Source organism: Mirounga leonina, unplaced genomic scaffold (assembly GCF_011800145.1).
Source record: "Mirounga leonina isolate KUSES-001 unplaced genomic scaffold, KU_Mleo_1.0 Mir_165, whole genome shotgun sequence".
Lineage (NCBI taxonomy): Eukaryota > Metazoa > Chordata > Mammalia > Carnivora > Phocidae > Mirounga > Mirounga leonina.
This window is the reverse complement of record NW_023270415.1, coordinates 46,178,531-46,199,049: the sequence shown is the minus strand read 5'-3', so window position 1 is coordinate 46,199,049 and position 20,519 is coordinate 46,178,531. Positions and strand designations below refer to the sequence as shown.

General features: G+C 38.6%; 1 protein-coding gene across 11 annotated transcripts in view; it reads left to right on the top strand.

Annotated features, from left to right (window-relative positions):
• Nucleotides 1-20,519, top strand: part of RGS22 (regulator of G protein signaling 22) — a 122,104-nt gene that overhangs the window by 71,721 nt on the left and 29,864 nt on the right. The window lies entirely within an intron of this gene.

The following is a 20,519-nucleotide window of genomic DNA, read 5'->3' as shown; positions in this document are numbered from 1 at the left end:
TGTGCCCTCCTCAATACCCACCACCAGGCTAACCCATCCTCCCACCCCCCTCCCCTCTAGAACCCTCAGTTTGTTTTTCAGAGTCTATCGTCTCTCATGGTTCGTCTACCCCTCCGATTTCCCCCGCTTCATTCTTCCCCTCCCGCTACCTTCTTCTTCTTCTTCTTCTTTTTTTTTTTTTTTAACATATATTGCATTATTTGTTTCAGAGGTACAGATCTGAGATTCAACAGTCTTGCACAATTCACAGCGCTTACCAGAGCACACACCCTCCCCACTGTCCATCACCCAGTCACCCCATCCCTCCCACCCCACCCCCCACTCCAACAACACTCAGTTTGTTTCCTGCGATTAAGAATTCCTCATATCAGTGAGATCATATGATACATGTCTTTCTCTGTTTGACTTATTTCACTCAACATAATACCCTCCAGTTCCATCCACGTCGTTGCAAATGGCAAGATCTCATTCCTTTTGATGGCTGCATAATATTCCATTGTATATATATACCACATCTTCTTTATCCATTCATCTGTCGATGGACATCTTAGCTCTTTCCACAGTTTGGCTATTGTGGACATTGCTGCTATAAACATCGGGGTGCACGTAGCCCTTCGGATCCCTACTTTTGTATCTTTGGGGTAAATACCCAGTAGTGCAATTGCTGGATCATATGGTAGCTCTATTTTCAACTTTTTGAGGAACCTCCATGCAGTTTTCCAGAGTGGCTGCACCAGCTTGCATTCCCACCAACAGTGTAGGAGGGTTCCCCTTTCTCCACATCCCCGCCAACATCTGTCGTTTCCTGACTTGTTAATTTTAGCCATTCTGACTGGTGTGAGGTGGTATCTCATTGAGGTTTTGATTTGGATTTCCCTGATGCTGAGTGATATTGAGCACTTTTTCATGTGTCTGTTGGGCTAGGCACATTTTTAATGCTGATTTCTCATCTTGGAGTTTCCTTATTTGCCAAGTGTAATCTTGAAAACCCAACCCACAAGATGGTAAATTTACAATAATGAATCCTGAATTCTTTTGCATGGAGTCTAGGCCAGGGCAAGCAAGCTTCTGTTTTTGTTTCCTAGGTTTGGTCAATGTAGATATAGGTAGTGACAGAGATAGAGACAGAGATAGAGATACACACATGCATATATTTTTTTCCCATTCTGCATTTCACATTGTGTATGCCCCTTCAAGGACCTTGGTGTATGTATGGCTCTTAGTATAACTTTTCCACCTAGTGAGGGTCCAAAGACTTGTCTCCTGTACCCAGTGGCTCTTATAACCCACACTCTTGGTTTGCCCCATGGTAGTCCTATTGTCAGCTCATGCTTATCACCCTGATTTTTAGTATATTACTTAATTTTGGCCCCTGCTGGTTTTCCTTATTATCTCAGCCATACGTTTAAAAGAATATTTGTTATATTTTAGGTATTTTATAGAGAAAGGATTTTCAACTAATCTAGCCTGTCAGCATACCAGAAAAGGAAGCAGTCATATATTTTCTAATACCCACAGTAAACATATGAGGTATTTTTATCCTATTTTTTAATAGATAAAAACAAACTACATCTCTGAAATGTTAACCTTGCTGAAGTTTCATAGCTAGGAACAAAATTAAGCTCAAACTTGAGATGCAGAACTGATTTCAATGCTATACTTCACCTCCTTTACCCTATAAAAGTTCTCATGTCTACTTCACAGGACGTCTGTAAGGATGGCATAAGATAATGTAGGTGGGAATATTTTGTAGTACAGACATACCTGGAGATATTGTAGGTTTGGTCCATACCACGGCAATAAAGCAAATATCACAATAAAGTGAGTTGAACGAGGGGTGCCTGGGTGGCTTCATCGGTTAAGCGGGTGACTTGATTTTAGCTCAGATCATGATCTCAGGGTTGTGAGATCGAGCCCTGCATTGGGGCTCTGTGCTAGGTGTGGAGCCTGCTTAAGATTCTCTCCCTTTCCCTCTGCTCGTCCCCTCCCACTTGCATGCTCTCTTTCTCTCTAATTAAATTAAATTAAATTAAAATAAAGTAAAAGAATCCAGTGAATTTTTTTGGTTTCCCAGTGCATATTCAAGTATGTTTACACTACACCGTGGTCTATTAAGTGTACAATAGTCTTATGTCTAAAAAACAATGTATATACCTTAATTAAAAAATACTTTATTACTAGGGGTGTCTGGGTGGCTCAGTCGGTTAAGCAGCTGCCTTTGGCCCAGGTCACGATCCCAGGGTCCTGACTGAGCCCCACATCGGGCTCCTTGCTCAGTGGGAGCCTGCTTCTCCCTCTCCCTCTGCCTGCCACTCCCCCTGCTTGTTCTCTCTCTCTCTCTCTGAGAAAAATACTTTATTACTAGCAAATGCTAACCATCATTTGAGCTTTCAGGAAGTCATAATGTTTTTGCTGGTGGAGAGTCTTTGACACGGATGGCTGCTGACTGATCAGAGTGGGGGTTGCTGAAGGTTGGGGTAGCTGTGGTAATTTCTTGAAACAATAATGAAGTGTGCTGCATTGATTGACTCTTCCTTTTACTTAACACTTAGAGGCCATTGTAGGGTTATTAATTGACCTAATTCCAATTGTTTTGTCTCAGGGAATAGGGAGGCCCGAGAACAAGGAGAGAGACAGGGGAATGGCTGGGTGGTAGAGCGGTCAGAACCCACACAACATTTATTGATTACGTTTGTCATCTTATTTGGGCACAGTCTGTGTCACCCCAACATAATTACAATAACATCAAAGGTCACTGATCACAGATCACCATAGCAAATATAATAATAATGAAAAGTTTGGAATATTGTGAGAATTACCAGAATGTGACATAGAGGCAGAAAGTGAGCAAATGCTGTCGGGAAAATGATGCCAAGAGACTTGCTCCATGCTGGGTCGCCACAGACCTGCAGTTTGTAAAGAAAATGCAGTATCTACAAAGCACAGCAAAGCGAAGTGCAGTAAGATATGTTTTGCCTGTATACTGTAGAGCACGCTATGTAATAAGTAAATATCATTACCATTATTAGAGTCAATACTTAAGGTTCTCTCAATTACCTAAACAATGGGGAAGGAAAAGAGGAATTTGAAGATATCCAAGCAAATAGGCTGGAAGAACAGCAACTACTAAATTCATAGCTATTCATTCAATCAGTACTAGAACTTACTGAGTTTCAGAATATACCTCATAGAATCACAACCTTTAAAGAATATCTTTGACAATATTGTTACTTACTAATTAACACTTACTGAGAGTGGCTATGTGCCAGGCAAGGTTCTATAAATACGGAGATGATTGGGGCAAAGTTCTTTGCTTATAGAGCTCACTTTCTAGTGGGGGAGAGAAATAATTACTGAAGTACTTCAATTATATTTAAAACAAAACCAAATTAATAGCATCTTAACTGGAGATTAAGTTCTTAACTGGAAATTACTTCTTTCTTCACCAGCAGGTTAACAGTTGGTTATTGGTTTTTTCTGTTTGTTTTTTTTTTTTAATTATTGAGGTATAATTTACATACAGTGTTATATTGGTTTCAGATGTACCACGTAGTGATTTGACAACTCTATACATTACTCAGTGCTCACCATGATAAGTATAGTCAGCATATAAAGTGATTACGATATTATTGACTATATTCCCTGTTTTGTACTTTCCATCTCTGTGAATTATTTAATTTATAACTGGAAGTCTGTAGCTCCTAACCTTTTTTTAAATCTATTTCACCCATCCCCTCACCCACCTCCCCTCTGGCAACCACCAGTTTGTTTTTTGTATTTAAGAGTCTTTTTGTTTGCTTATTGTTTGATCATTTGTTTTTTAGATTTTGCATATGAGTGAAATCATATAGGAGTTGTCTTTCTCTGTCTGATTTATTTTACTTAGCATAATACCCTTTAGCCCCATCCATGTTGTTGCAAGAGCAAGCTCTCATTCTTTTTGTGTCTGAGTAATATTCCATTACACACACACACACACACACACCACATCTTCTTTATCCATTCGTATATCAATGGACATTTAGGTTGCTTCCATATCTTGGCTATTGTAAATAATGCTGCAATAAACATGGGGGTGTGTATATCTTTTTGAATTAGTGTTTTTGGTTATTGTTTTTTAAAGATAATCATCAGCTTCTTTTAAAATACCCATAGGAGGAAAAGAACGGTTTCCTTTTTTTTTTTTTTTTTTTCACTTTTGAGCCAAAACCTTTCATCCTTTGGTCTTATTCTGACCCTGTGAAGCAATTACAAAATAAATCTTTCTTCCAGGTGACAACACTTCAAACAAAAAATTATAATGTCATGTTTTATTCAGATCAACAACTTTAGACTAAATCTCAAATCTTTTCAGTATCTTTTACCATAACTAGATGAAATCTTGACATTTGGAAGTCTCTCCTGACATCTCCACTCGATAATTTGATAGCTTGGAAATATTCTGGCCTAATGCTTTAGTGAGTGACTCTGTTGCTCCTATGTGTGTACCTTCCTACAAAGAAATCACTTGATGCAAAACCATAGTAAATAGATCAATCTAAGTGACTACTTCTACCTACGCAGAGTCTGTAGTACCGTCACTGGCTTACTCTTGGGTTTGCAAAATTGCACACGAGAGAAAGAGGACACAAAACCTGAGTCAATAAATGTCATCAGACCTATATTGTGCATTGGTATTTTTAGGGAAGCCATAAGTTATGTGATAGTAATGCAGAATTCATTAATATATTCATTCAGCAATTATTTATTGCTATCCTTCTCATTCCTTCTGGGCCCAAATCACTTTAGTTTCCCATTAGGTGATCTTAGACACAGTGTGGAGCCAAATGAAGTTCATACCAGCTTGGGCAACATAATCCCACCTGAGGGGTCTACAGGTATGTCCATGTATTTGACTCCTTTGCTCCTATTTCTGTCTATTCCTGTGGAAGCAAAAAATCAACGCAAGTTAGATAGCTGTTAGATCGCCAATTACAAGCAAATTTTCCCTAGCCTAAAAACTTCTACTGACACACAAACAGCTATCAAACATCTGGTACATACGAGACTCTGATCGATGGTGGGAACACTTTGGGGAACGAAGCATACACAGGTGTTGCCACCCAAGTGCTATCAAGGTTCAAGAAGGTACTCTTCTTTTGCCTACGCTTCCAGAAAACACTAGGAAGATTGAGAAAGAGGAGACCATGTAGCTCTATCCCCATAAAATTTGCATTGTCCGGACAATGTTTCTCCATGTAGTTTGAGCTAATTTTAGGTAACCAAGACCTTGGGTGTTACCATAAATTCCTTTGAAAAAGCTTACAGCACAGAGAGGCGGTGTTGACATTTTTTCTGATAATCAGCTTCGTTTTTTTTCTTTGCTTGCTGTCATCCATTACCCTAATGTTTAGCTCTTCTCCTTCCTTGGCATTTACAGGACTTAAATACTTCAGGGTGGTCCTGACATTTTCATTAAAGTGCTGTGAGCTAAGTGCTCCCTTTCTAGGCTGATGGTGTATTTTCAGGTGCACTAACAGAGCTCATTATTTCTTTATACAGCAGCAGCATTAAGAATCAAGCTGTGTTTCCTGAAAGATGAATGGGCATGGGTGAGGGGTGAGGTTGGGGTGGTGATTAAATGTGGAAAATCCTGTGCCTCTTCATAGCTTTATGGTAAGTTGCAGTGTCTTTATAATTAGGCTGCTTCTTGAGTGCTGGGCAATTATTCTTCAGGCTTTATTACATTATTTGTTTTTGTTACCAGAGAGATGGTGTCCCAAGTAGCAGTCAGGCTTGGAATCCAGCGCACTATGAATCACTGAGCACAGAATCAGCGGGGTTCCCATCTTGCGTCCCATTTTATTGTGCTTGCTAGTGAATTCAGGAAGAACACGTACAGAAGCCAGCTTTCTAGCTTACAGTTATTCATTCGTTTCTCCTGTTCCTGATGCTTCTACCGGCTATCTACATTCAGTCTTCAGATTTTGAATATTATAGGATTATGAGCCAAAAAGGATCTCCAAAGATCCTCTTGTTTCCAAAGAAGTCACCATATGAAGTTCTCTAAACCATAATTAGCATTATACCTGACATTTATTTAATGTTTACTGTCAGTTAGGTTCTGTGGGGACCACTTTAAAGGGATAATTTTATTTAATTCTTCACCATCCTAAAAGGCAGATATTGGTGTTATCCCCATTTTACAGATTAGGAAGCCAACATTTAGAGAAATTGAATACTTTCTTAAGGCCATCCATTCAGCAATTAGACTTAACTTCTAAAGTCGTTGCTTTGTTATTGTCTCTAGAAAAAGGAGTATCTCTATATCATCTTGTTTAATCTTTCACTGTAGTATCTTCAAATATCTTTATGGACACTAAATACTAAAATACCAAGTTTAACCCTTAACATTTTCCCCCACTGGACTTTAAACTCCAAGAAGACTGCTTTGTTTACCTTGTGTGTTCAGAACTGGAACTGGCATATAAAAGATGCTCTAATAATATTTACTAAATGACTGAATGAACTCACTGGCATATTTATATCCTTAGCAACATATTATAACCTAATTATAGATAATCATTGATTAGTTTTATATGACTGCCAGCAAGGTGTTTTTATTTAAAAACATTTAAAAAAATAAAAATAGTTTAAGGAGCCTACATATACCATCACCTAGCTTCAACTGTGATCATTTCTTTCTAGGCATGCTGTGTGTATAGTCCAAGTTTGCTTTTTTTTTTTTTATTCTTATGTTAATCCCCATACATTACATCATTAGTTTTAGATGAACTGTTCCATGATTCATTGTTTGTGCATAACACCCAGTGCTCCATGCAGAATGTGCCCTCCTCAATACCCACCACCAGGCTAACCCATCCTCCCACCCCCCTCTCCTCCAGAACCCTGTTTGTTTTTCAGAGTCCATCGTCTCTCATGGTTCGTCTACCCCTCCGATTTCCCCCGCTTCATTCTTCCCCTCCCGCTACCTTCTTCTTCTTTTTTTTTTCTTAACATATATTGCATTATTTGTTTCAGAGGTACAGATCTGAGATTCAACAGTCTTGCACAATTCACAGCGCTTACCAGAGCACATACCCTCCCCAGTGTCTATCACCCAGTCACCCCATCCCTCCCACCCCACCCCCCACTCCAGCAACCCTCAGTTTGTTTCCTGCAATTAAGAATTCCTCATATCAGTGAGATCATATGATACATGTCTTTCTCTGTTTGACTTATTTCACTCAACATAATACCCAAGTTTGCTTTTAAAAAAGAGCTCTTGGGGGCGCCTGGATGGCTCAGTTGGTTAAGCATCTGCCTTTGGCTCAGGTCATGATCCCAGGGTCCTGGGATCAAGCCCCGCATCGGGCTCTCTGCTCCGTGGGAAGCCTGCTTCTCCCTCTCCCACTCCCCCTGCTTGTGTTTCCTCTCTCGCTGTGTCTCTCTCTGTCAAATAAATAAATAAAATCTTTTAAAAATAAATAAATAAATAAGAGCTCTTGGGGTGCCTCGGTGGCTCAGTCAGTTAGGCATCTGACTCTTGGTTTTGGCTCAGGTCATGATCTCATGGGCGGTGGTGAGATCGAGCCCCATATCGGGCTCCATGATCAGTGCAGAGTCTGCTTCGGATTCTTCCCCCCCCACCCCTCCCTGTCCCTCCTCTCGCTCTCTCTCAAATAAATAAATAAAATCTTAAAAAAAAAAAAAAAAAGAGCTCTTTGGAGTGCCTAGGTGGCTCAGTCAGTTAAGCATCTGCCTTCAGCTCAGGTCATGGTCCTGGAGTCCCGGGATCGAGCCCCACGTCTGGCTCCCTGCTCAGTGGGGAGTCTGCTTCTCCATCGCCCTCTGCCCCTCCCCCTGCTCCTTCTCTGTCTCTCTCTTACTCTCTCAAATAAATAAATAAAATCTTAAAAAAAAAAAGAGCTCTTAAGAAATTTCATTGGAGCAACAATGAAGTCTCCTTGTCCCTTTCCACTTTACCCGAGGAACTTAAAAATAAGGTTGCTTCCTGAAACTGAACCTATGAAATCATTGTGTAAAACAATGTGTAAATACAACAGAGCAGTTGTCTAGGGAATGGTTTCACAGGCCAGCAAGACTTAAAATGAAGGTACTGGTACATTTAAAGAAAGTATGTTCCCGTCAAGGAGAAGTATTAGTCAGCAGAGCATCCAGAAAAAGAATGTTGCAGAGGCTGACCTTGACCTCGCAGTTGAAGCACTATGCTGAGCGGTCTACTCCTGTGAGCACCTCATTAGCCTAATAGATCTCACGGAGAGAACGTTCACGGGGGTCGTAGTTAATTTCCCTGATTTGACTGTAAGCAACCTGGACATTTAAGGGTTGCTTTCTAAGGTGATGGGCTGGCTAACATAAACATCCAACCTGTTTGACAGTTGATTTTCTCATTGTAAAATAATCCCTCAGTGATCTGGTTTCATGATCAATTTCTCTTGTTTTGTTAGTGTGGGTTAACTTCCTTGTGAGACAGGTTTTTGTTTGTTTTTGTTTTTGTTTTTTAAAGCCAAAAATGTTAATATAGTCATGCTTTTCTCATTGAATTACTCTTTGTTCATTGACTTTCAAGAAATTATTTTTATTGGAGGTTGAATGATTCCATTAGTTTAAATACATATTTTGCTTTTGTCAGAAGTTTTTTTAATGAATCCAAAAATTTACCAAAATAAAATACTTATTTGTTGCTTAGTTTTCCTTGAACCAAGTAGTAGTAACTCTTTTTTGTATGTAATTGTTTATTTTATTCCATTTTATATTAATCAGTTTTGTTTAAAATACCTGAAGCAATGGCCCAAGTTATTCTTAAGCCTAGTATATTTTGTCCCTTGAGTTTGTGGTTTCCTTTTGGCTTTACTTAACATGTTCTGTGTTCCCTTCTGATTTTTCATTCTGTCCAAAATGATTCAAGTTTGTTTCATTCTTTTATCCTACTGGCAATTTTTTTTTTTTAAGTTCTCTTTTGCACTGAGTTCTTCTTAATAGAATCGGAGTAATTGCCAGAAATTCTCAGTTTGATTGTCATCACATTATCTTTTTTTGTGCAATTCCATTTTGTGTTGATCTCTGCAGTAGTTTGCCTCTCAGTATCAGGATGTTGCAATCTCTGGGAATCTTGAAGATTCCTAATTGAAAAACCCCAAGGTCCTTCACATGAAAACCCACTTGTGGAAAGCTCCATCTGCAATTTATTCCCTCTCAGCGTAGCTCCTCAGTAATGTTTTTGAGCTCCTAGTGGGATATGAGAGATCATTAAAAATCATCATTTTTTCCTCTTTTTGCAGAAAAAAAACAACACTGGGTTGCCTGAACTTGCTCATTATTTTTTTTTTCTGCCTCATATGAACTCAGATAATGATGTTCTATGCCCGGTAGAGCTGTGAATGGTTATGAAAACAGATCTCATTTTTTGCTGAAGTAAATATTTTGTGATTTCTGAAAGTGTCCCGCATCAAGGCATTTATGTTCCTTTTATAAACCCCTCTGGGGACCCTTTGCCTCTAGCTCTTTGGAACACAGTTTCATCTTATTATTTCATATAAATTCCAAGGATGGAATTATTGAGCCCTGTTGAGAAGGTCCCACATGGCTTGCTGTTTGCCTTCAAGCGCTGCAATATGTTTTGTCTGTTCTGCTGTGTTTGAGGTTATCTGGGAAGTGATGTAGGGCTTTCTGGGACCAAACACCGTATCAAGATCCACTAGTATCAGTTTTATATCTCATGATGCTTCGTGTTTTTTCCTCGGAGCTGCTCCTTATATTCTCTCAGGAGGACAAGTTAACAAGCTTTTCCCCACCAAACTCTTACCGCCTCTGATGTATTGATCAGGCTGAAGGGAAATTGATCGTTGAAGCTCGCTTTGCTCTTTTCTAAATAAGGACTATTCAGAATGTAAAGTTTCAAAGAAGAACTTGTTTGCTCTGTTCTTGTAGTTCAACCTTGCTCAATTGAACTATTAAAAAGAACTTTACCATATCCATATTTTTAAAAATTGGATGTCAGTTAAACAGTATTTAAGTAAACTGTTATAAATTGGCATATTCTGGTATGAATTGGTATTTTCAGGTATATGACTTTGCCTCCAGTGAATATTTGAATTAATTGGTGTCATTTGCATTTTTTCTGACTTTATTTCTCTCTCTCTCTCTTTTTAAAGATTTTATTTATTTATTTGACAGAGAGATACATAGTGAGAGCGGGAACACAAGCAGGGGGAGTGCGAGAGGGAGAAACAAGGCTTCCCACTGAGCAGGAAGCCCGATGCAGGGCTCCATCCCAGGATCCTGGGATCATGACCTGAGCCAAAGGCAGACGCTTAATGACTGAGCCACGCAGGCGCCCCCCCCCCTCTTTTTTTTTTTTTAAAGATTTTTAAAATGTATTTATTTTAGAGAGAAAAAGAGGGGGGGAAGGGGTGGAGGGGGAGGGAGCAGGGCAAGTAGACTCCTCTGCTGAGCACAGAGCCCAGCTTGGGGCTTGATCCCACCACCACAAAATCACGACCTGAGCTGAAATCAAGAGGCACACGCTCAACTGACTGTGTCACCCAGGCGCCCCTATTTCTCTTTCTTCAGCGATCATGATAGGAAAAGAGAAGTATATTTGCCTTATAATCAGTGGCATGATGATAAATATTTAACAACCAGCTCTCCAGGGGGAAAGGCAGCCCTGATTTGTAGATTTGCATATCTCTGGGTGTAAGCACTCTCCCCATGGATGATTTCAAGCTGCCAACATGACATCACTGAATGCAGAGTGGGGAAGGGATGTGTAGTAGAACGCGCAGTAGTATTTCACCATTCAGATACACTAGAGGTAAATAACCTCAAGAGCATGGATGATAGTAAAAGCAGTAAAATCATTAGGAAGTGATGAATTTTGGGTATTCATTATTTTTGTTTTCAGTATAATTTCATTGTAGGTTGATGTAATTTAGTTTTTAATAATAACTGCATTTAAAAACCTGCTCACATAATCCCTGAAAATCTATGAATTGTTGAGCTGGTGTGAGGTGGTTCCAGTGTACCATTGCTTAAGGCAGAGGAAAAGAGATGACAAGAGAACTTTCACTCTGATCCTTTCCCCTTTTAAGTTTCTCTAATGTTACAGCTGCAGACAACTGACCCTCCACCTTTATTTTTCTCCCATCCTTTAGAGACTGCTTTTGAACCCCTTGCTTATACCTACCAAAGAAGGCATGCATCGCCTTTGCTCCAGAGTCTCCAGGTCCTGCACAGTTTGTTTATTATGAACTGAAAGAAGGAGCTTACCGGAAAAAAACAAAAACAAAAACAAAAAAGACCTTTGTATATTTCAGTAGCCAAAACCTCTTCTCTTCTTTTGTCTTTAGGGTGTTTGCAGTAGTGTCATGGGTTTTATGGGATATGTCTTCTTCCCAGGGAGCCAGCTAGGTCTTTGTTGATAGCACCCTGTCCGTCCATCTGGCAGAACCCTGATGCTGCCCCCCAATAAGTAGAAGGCAATAGCAGCAGGCACTTGTGTATTTCCTGTGCTCTCGGTGGGCATCTTGGACACTCACCAGAAGAATGTGAAAGGTGCACATCTTGCAGCCTTACTAGTCACACGATTAGAATCCCTTCTTTCGCGGCTGCAGCGGGGTAAGGCATCTTAAGGAAAAAATGGACTTGCGAATAACACCAAATGCTGAAGCATAAACGTTTTCTCCTAATGTCTAGCATCCTTTAATAAGTTATATTGAAAATCCACTTTTTACATGTCCCCAATTTTAGTTCACCTGTTGATAGGCTCTGCTAGATGTCCTATAATTTTGTATTAAGATCTTACAGCCTATAGGTTCTGACACATCTTGTCCCTGTTGTACCGAGGGATTTACTTCAAGTCGTACAGTTGTGAAGTTGAAGCTTTACATTTTTTTTGCCCCTTACTTCCAGTCCTGGCCTGGTGGTGACAGCAGAACATCATGCAGTCAGTCTTACCAGGCAATCACAGAAAGATACAAACACATGATCATTAAAATAAATACATCAAAACCAAGTATGTGAAACTGTTCCATTAGCATAACTAACAGCTGAAATGTAACATAACAAATCAACACATGTGCTACAGCATTTAGTATTATTCTTGACTTTGCCTTTTAAGGCTACACAGAAATTGTTCTTGTTTTCATTGGAACACAGATGAGTGTCAAGCTGAAGCTCATCAAATGGCCCCTGCTTATGGAAAAGATGCTTTCCCAAAGACTATGCTCACCTTTGGCACAGGAAGACAGCTTTGCTGGGTGCTTCTACAGCATAATAATTGGAATCTAACCCCATGGCTGTCATCATTTTGTCTTTGGTACAATGAGAAAGCCAAATAGCGCAGGCAGTTGTGGAAATTATTTTATTTTATTTTTTGCTCTTGACATTGTTAAAAATAACAAGGATAAATTCAATAAGCCCACAGTTTTTGTTTCTCAGGTATGTTTTCCTAAGCTTTATGATGCAGTAAGAAAACATCAATCCATTCCAGTGTCTTCATATGAGAATGAATCAAATGTGGGAAAACTAAGCCTGAAATGCATTATGATATATTTGAAAGGAGATTGGGATCCACTTCCATCTAAGAATATGTTTATCATATAAACTTATCATAATAGTTTTAAAATGATTTTGAAAACTAGTACTAGAGTGGCAAGGCTGAAATCTTACATGCAAAATTACCTGAAGGTTGGGAAAAAAATATAAATCACAATGGGAAATGGCATATTTTAACTTGAGCCATATCCTATGTAATGCGATACCCTCGTCATGTGTAGGATACTGGCTCTAATTAATGAAGTAGCAGAGGTTTCCTTGAAGAAGCAAGCATAGAAACATTTTTATGGTTCTTTTCTTGTAATGGCAAAAACTAACATGTACTATAAGTAATTTTGATGAAATATTGTCCATCATTTTGCCATCCTTTAGAAAGCAAAGCAAAATGGTTGTCAAAAATGTTGTTTCTTTATCTCTCTTTTGTCTTCATTTCCTCCAGTTCATGTCTCCATTCCACTATCCAATTCAGTTCTTCTTCCTCATGTCTCCAAAGGTATCCATCCTACATTTTTTTTCCTCTTTATGGTCTTGTTAGCTATCCTATGGTCATCGGAGTTTAGTTAAACGAGAAAGTTAATTCCCAGAATTTCAAGACTCTAAGAGATTTTTTAAAGGGGAGGCATTGCTTTTTCCCCCCATCTGATACAGAGGCCAAGAAAGTGAGTCACAGGCCCAGGTGTAGAGCAGCCCGGGCAAGCCGCCCATTGTGCATTTCCTGATTACATCACCTTTGAGCGCCTATGGGAGAGAGGGGGTTGAGAGCTGTGCTGTGTGCAGAGCCCGGCAGTCTGATCGCAGACAGGCAGGGCTTGTGTCCCTTCTCAAACACTTTCCTGTTGGGTTGTTAAAGCATCAGAGGTTCATGTTTAAATTGGAATCCTGTCGGCCACAGCTGTGCGTGAGTGAATCTCTGCTTTAATGTGAATCAGAGTAGCTGACTGGGGTATGAAGGGAGCATTCTCTTCTCCAACATTAGCTACATTGTTATTTCCTCAGTGGTTAGAAAGGAAGAACTGGGTGGCCAATAAAAAAGCAAATGATCCAGGACACTTAAGCAATGTTTGTAAACCCCAATTAGACTATATTTTTTAGCTATCATGTAGCATGAGCTCTATATTCCTTCTTCAAGTAGGTTCACATCAACTTAAAAATGATCTTCATCATCTTTATACAGATTTTAAAGCTGTTCTTTAGCCTTTTAATTTTGCTTCATATATATGATTACCATCCCTTGTATTTGTTATATGTAGTTGGTTGTCAGTCCACTTATACATTGTCCCTGGATTATTAGAAGCACATAGAAAGATTATTAGAAAGACATTGTCAGATTTTAACGGCATAGTTCAGTTGAATGTACTATAAATGTACAGAGTGGCCCAATAAAGAATTGACAATCAAATCCATTTTTTTTTTCCTTCTTATCCCCTTACCTACTTTTGTCCCTACTGCTCTGGGAGCAGAGAGACCAGAGACTGAGCCTCAAAAGAAGACAATAAATGTGCATAATGTGATCTTGGGACACTCTGGAAAGGATGATCTTTCAAGCCCCTTTCTAATGTTTCCAGTTCTGTAATTTTATAACAGTGGTAAAGAATTAGGGAGGGGGGGAAGTATATGCTCCTAAGGATTATGCTGGTTATCAGAGTAGGGGTTGATACTTGAACAAAGAGAAATTACTTATGTGATAATGAACAGTGTTCAATAAACAGACAGGAAGTCCCCCCCACTAAAAAAAGGTGAGAAGACAAACAAATATCTAAATTTAGGTGCAATAGAGAGGGGAAGATTTTTAAATTTCTGTTAAGATTTTCATTTAATGCATTCATTCTTTAAAAAAAATTTTTTTTTAGTAATCTCTGCACCCAGTGTGGGGCTTGAACTCACAACCCCAAGATCAAGAGTCACATGCTCTTCTGACTGAGCCAGCCAGGTGTCCCTAATGCACTTAGTCTTAACAGAGAAGTCTGTGAAGCTTCAATCCAAGTTCTAAATAAAATATTTGGGATTTTGGCTTTGATAACAGCTATTCAATTCATTTGTTTGTGATCAGACAAATGTGTGTTTCTCAGCAAGGAATATTTTCCGCCTTTCTTTATTTTCAGCTCTAAATATGTGTTGAGCACTTCTAGGATTCTTGGTTTTAAAGAAATCTTCTAGTGTCATCTAACTGGTGTCAGTTAAATATAGGGAGAACATATAATTTATTATCTAAACCAGGATTCTTTTCCGAGTGAAAGGGAAACTCTTAATAATTATGCCAGGACAATAAGCTTAAGCCAGAATGGGGTCATATGGCTACCCTAATTATGGCCCCTTGAGACTGTGGGAATAGGCAGTTAAATAATATGCAAAAACCCAAACTCATTAAAAAGAGATCAGATTTGTAGTGACTAGAGGTGTAGGGGTTGCTTAATGAAGGTGGTCAGTACAAACTTCAGGTATAAGATAAGTGAGTACTGGGGAAGTAACCTACATCATGATGACTGTAGTCAACATTGCTGTATGGTACATACAGAAGTTGTTAAGAGAGTAGATACTCCTCTCTTCATGAGGAGAAAAATTTTTTTCTTTTTTTTTGTATCTAAATGAGATGATGGATGGTTAAACTTACTGTGGTAATTATTTCACAATATATGTAAGTCATATTATACTGTATACTTTAAACTTGTACAGTGCTGTATGCCAATTCTTTCTCAATAAGACTGGACAAAAATAGTTGAACAACAACAGCAACAAAAATATGCGTGGACCCCTGTGGCTTCATAGAGGGAAGTAAAAGTGTGAGGTCAGGAAGGAAGGTAGTTAGACAGTAGCCTGGAAAGAGTCTCACCGAACTTGGCCAGAAGTCTGACTTTTATTTTGTTTCTTGTTGGAATGGAACTGCTGCCTTTTATTTCCTCCTCATATTTTTATACTTGTTCTGATCAGTTTCTCCTTGTTTCAATGTAGAGAGATAAATTCATAGGACTTGCATTTGAGGAAGAAGGCAAGGAAAGTGGGTGTCAAAGGTTGTGCTGTGAATGGTATGTTATTAATGAAAACTGGAAATGTAGAAGGAAGGGAGAGGCTTGGAGGCTCTGAAACAACAATTTGTTATATTACTGAGTCACCGAGTTTGAGGGTCTGTAAGCTATCCATGCAGCAATAATAAGTTAGCAACTAAAAGCAGAGATTTTAGTTCGGGAAAGAAATCAGGTCTAAAGCTATATATATTTGGGTTTCTTCTACATATAGTTAACTGTTAAGTCTCTGGGAATGGACAAAGTCTTTCATTCATCTGTTCGTTCATCCTAAATTTAACATTATGCTAGATGCTAGGGATATAGTAACAAACAAAGTAGACCTAAATCTGTCTTCATAGACCTTGTGGTCCAGGGGGAGAAACATAGGAGCCCCCACAGGAGCATGTAAGAAAGATACCAAAGACAGACTTCAGGGGTCAAGGAAGACTGAGCAAAAGGCAGGAAGAGGATAAGGCTGGAGTGCATAGAGGGCATAGAAGACATAGTGTGAAAGTCCTATGAGAGGGTGCCTGGCATGTGTGAGAAACTGCACGAATGTGAACTGAGAAGAAAATATAGTTGAACATAGAATTTCAATGAATGCTTTCCTTTAAGGGGAGATAGAGAAAAAGGAATCATCAAAGGAGTCTGAGAGTGGAAATAAGCAGAGAATCAGGAGACAGTGTTGAGGGCAGAGGAGAGTGTCAAGGAGAGGGTAATCAACAATGTAACTGCTTCAAAGGGAATACAAGATGGTGGAGATTAAGGAGAGTAGCTATCAAATTGGTGTTTGTGTGTATGGTTGTGAGTGATCTTGGAGATCAGTTTCATTGGCCTGCAAACCAGACTGCAGTAGATTGAGAAGTGGGTGAAAAGGGAGTATGAAGATTTGTAGAGATGGGAAAGAGAGAAGAGCAATAGTTTGTGGGCAAAGTGGTCAAGAAACTCATTTTACAATGGGAGAGACACCTCATCTGAACACCTTTGTAGCGTAAGGAAGAAGATGGAATCAATGGCAAAGTGAATTAAGGACATAAGCACGAAGGAAATAATCAATGTTGCAAGGTTCCGGGGGTGGGGGTGGGGGGAATGAAGTCAAGACCACACATGAATGGCTTAGTCTTGGAGAGGAGTCTTCCTCTGAAACATCAGAGAAAGAAAAATATTTAGAAGAAGGCTCTTGAGGAGAAAGTTGAGGGCATTCATACCAGAGTTTTTTTTCCCAGTTAAGTGGAAGATAAATCTTCTGAAAGTGAAGAAGCATAAGGAACAGTTGGGAGCTTTACGGAGGATGGCAAAGTTTAGAAATGGGGAGATAAGACTTGTTTAGAAATATGCAAAAACGTACTGAGCTTTGCCATCACAGCTGAAGTTCTTCTTTTTTTAAATCTATGTATAATAGAGCCAGCTGTCATAGTTTTTATTGGGAGCTTGAGGACAGAGTTGGAAAAATGAATGATTTAGCTGACTCAGAATTGAGCAGAAGATCAAGATGGGAGGAATTAAGAATGTTTTAAGAGTGTAGTTGAAATGATGGGCAATCTTCAGACCCGATCATGTAAGAAAATAAGAGAAATTAGGTGGTGCCCCATTTATTTGGAGGACAGGAAGAAGCCACAGATTGTGCTGAAGGTAAAGAAAAGCTTGGTGAGAAGTATAAAAGGATGAAGAATAATGACCAGAGAGAGGAAGTTGTGCTATTAATACAGTAATTGGCAAAGTGAAGTGACACTCATTCTGAAGAAAATCATAAAGCAAAATTTCAGAAGGTAAAAGCCCAAGGCAACTGGATATAATCACATACAGCAACCTGGCTTTACCGTGGCATCACAAAATGTCCACCAAGGTATAATGATAGACAATATAAATAGCATCTAGAGTCTCTCATGAGACTGTGGGTAGCAGCAGATCTTAAAAGACAAGCAGAGTGAAGGCAAGACTGGGAGAGAAAGGGAAAAGAACAGATTTGGGTGTCCACAAGAAGCTGACTCTCATTTCTATCACTGTTATTCTAGTCACCATTTCAGCTTCTTTTGTATTTTATTGTCTTCACTGTTACTGTTTTTAAAAATCAAAGAAATTGTCCTGATTTCTACACAAAGAGTTTGATATGTGGCATGTCAAGTGTTTATTTATACTTTCAGTGTAGCTGACCCAATGACTAAGCAGTTGCTTTATTTTTCCATTAGAAGCTATTCAACCCCAAATAAAGCCTGACCACTGATTTTTAAATGAAGTGATTTGGGGAGTCAAATTTGCTTTCCTTTGAGGTAAATTTGAAATTACTGAAGCAAATTCTAGAGACATTTTTATTGTTGTTAATTTGATCATTTTCATCTTTAGTTTCTTAATTTACCTTAGTATGACATTATTTTAATTCATGCACGTTTAAAATCTCCAACTTAGAAAATATTTAAGAATAGATTTGAATCTGATACAAACCTAACTTGTTAGACTAGTTAGATTTACAAGTCATACTTCTACAACCCAAGTGTCAATCAACTGATGAATGGATAAAGCAGATGTGGTATATATACATGATGGTATATTACTCAGCCATCAAAAAGAATGAAATCTTACCATCTGCAAAATCGTGGATGGAGCTAGAGAGTATTATATACCAAGCAAAGTAAGTCAGTCACAGAAAGACAAATACCATATGATTTCACTCATATGTGGAATTTAAGAAACAAAACAAATGAGCTATTAACTATATAGAGAACAAACTAAGAGATGCTGGAGGAGAGCTGGGTGGGGGATGGGTTAAATGGGTGATAGGGATTAAGGAGGCCACTTGTGATGAGCACTGGGTATTATATGTAGGGGATGAACCACGAAATTCTACTCCTGAAACCAATATTACATTGTATGTTAACTAACTAGAATTTAAATAAAAACGTGAAACAAACAAAAAAGAGTCACATGCTCTACTCACTGAGCCAGCCAGTGCCCCATTCACTCTCATTCTTTGAAATTCTTCTCTGCATATTGTTATTACTATCCTGATTCTAACCTCATTTGCTTTCCTCCCTATAGTAGGGCTCACAGTAGATTATTTCAGTTGCCCTTTAACCTGCCTCTTCAATCTCAAACTTCTTTTTCTTAGGCTCTTTTAGTATTTCCTCTGACTTCATTCATTATTATTATGCTTTACAATGAATATTTATTCATCTTTACCTATATATTTATGCATCTGTTGTTCTCTATTCCATTCTGCTCTTACCTTTGTTTATTTTACATACATATTGCAGGTCTACTGGTAATGAATTGTCTGCTGCTGTTTGTTGATTTATGACATCTTTGTTTTCTTTTCATTTTATAAGGGTATTTTTGCTGGGTACAGAATTACAGGTTAGCAACCATTTTCCCTTGGCACTTTAAAGATTCAAGGCTAGAGTCTATACCTGGTCTAGCCCTGATGTTAGGGTGTTTTGAGACTCTAAGATATTTACAGGTGCTTCCCTAATTTCAGGTCCTGAACTATAATCCTTGTCCTCTCAGTATTGAGAAACTTCTAAAAATCCCAATTATAGGTAGTTATAAGGACTTTGACTGTTACTGTGTGTGAGAGAAGTCACTGAAGAATTGAGCAGAAGAGTGATAGGCAAAAGGCCTTCTCTGTTTGCTGTAGTAAGAAAAGATGGTAAGAAAGCAAAGAGGAACCCTTGAGGACGAGTTAAGAGGCTATTGCACAAAAGCAGGTGAGAGATGAAGGTGGCACATAATTTCTTATCTGGCTATTGAAATAAATTCCAAACTACCTCAAATCTTGACCTACTCGAAACTTTTCTCTTTCCTGATGCCAAAGTGATTTATTTCTAAGATTCATATCCAAAGATGTCACTCCTCAGAGAGACCTCACTATTTATCTTTAAGTAAAAATTCAAATTCTTCACCAAGGGACAAAAGGTCATATGCATGTTCTGGCTTCTGCCTCCCTTTATAGGATCCTTTCTTACTCTACCTCTTTCCTTTAGCCAGTGATATCTATTTGGAGCCTAGAATCTCTCCATAGGTCATAAAACTGCCCTAAGCCTTCATGCCTCGCCCCGTATTTTCCTTCTTCTTAAACCATCTTTCTCATCAACTCCCTTTTCTTGCCTGATTGACTCCCAACTCATCTTTAAAAATTCAGCTGAAGGATTAAGGATAAAAGAAGCTTATCTTCTCTTGGAAAAGTTTTGGAATCTTTTCCTTTCCCATTTCGAGACATAAGTGAGTCTTTTCTGTGGATTTAGTACAATTAATAAACATTTATGGCAACTTCTCTACGCCAAGAACAGTTTTAGGAGTTGAAGAATGACAAAAGAATAAGCTGCAGTATTTGCCCTCAAGGACCTTGTTCTAGAAGAGAAAATACATAATACATAACTTCATTTAGTGTGGTAGGGGTAACAGTAGAAAATGATCTTGGGAGGAGGGTGTGAGTGAAGGCTTCCTGGAGGAGGAAAAATCCATGTTGGTTTTTAAAGAATAAATCAGAGTTTATCAAGCAGACAAGGTGCATGGGGTAAGGTGAATAGCCAAGATTGAAGGAATAATATAGGCAATGATATGGAATGGTGAAACAACAAGGTTTAGAAAAATAACAGAAGAACTGGTATTTGAGTGTAAAATTTAAAAGGTGATTAATGGGATGTGAGTTTTAAAAGAATGGACAGGAAATCATGGATGATCTTATTTGCAGTGTGTACTTCTCTTGTACTTACCATACTGTATTGCAATGACCGATTTTTAACTCCATGTCACCAGGAATGGGCTCCTTCAGATTAGGTATTGGGTCTTAATCATTAATCTTTGCATATATAGCAACTATCCAAGTGTCTAAGACATAGTAGATACTCAGCAAATGCTTATGTTATTAATGTGGACCCTTTAAAACTTTTAAAAAGATTATTTTACAGAATACTATATCTATCTATCTATCTATCTATCTATCTATCTATCTATCTATCTATC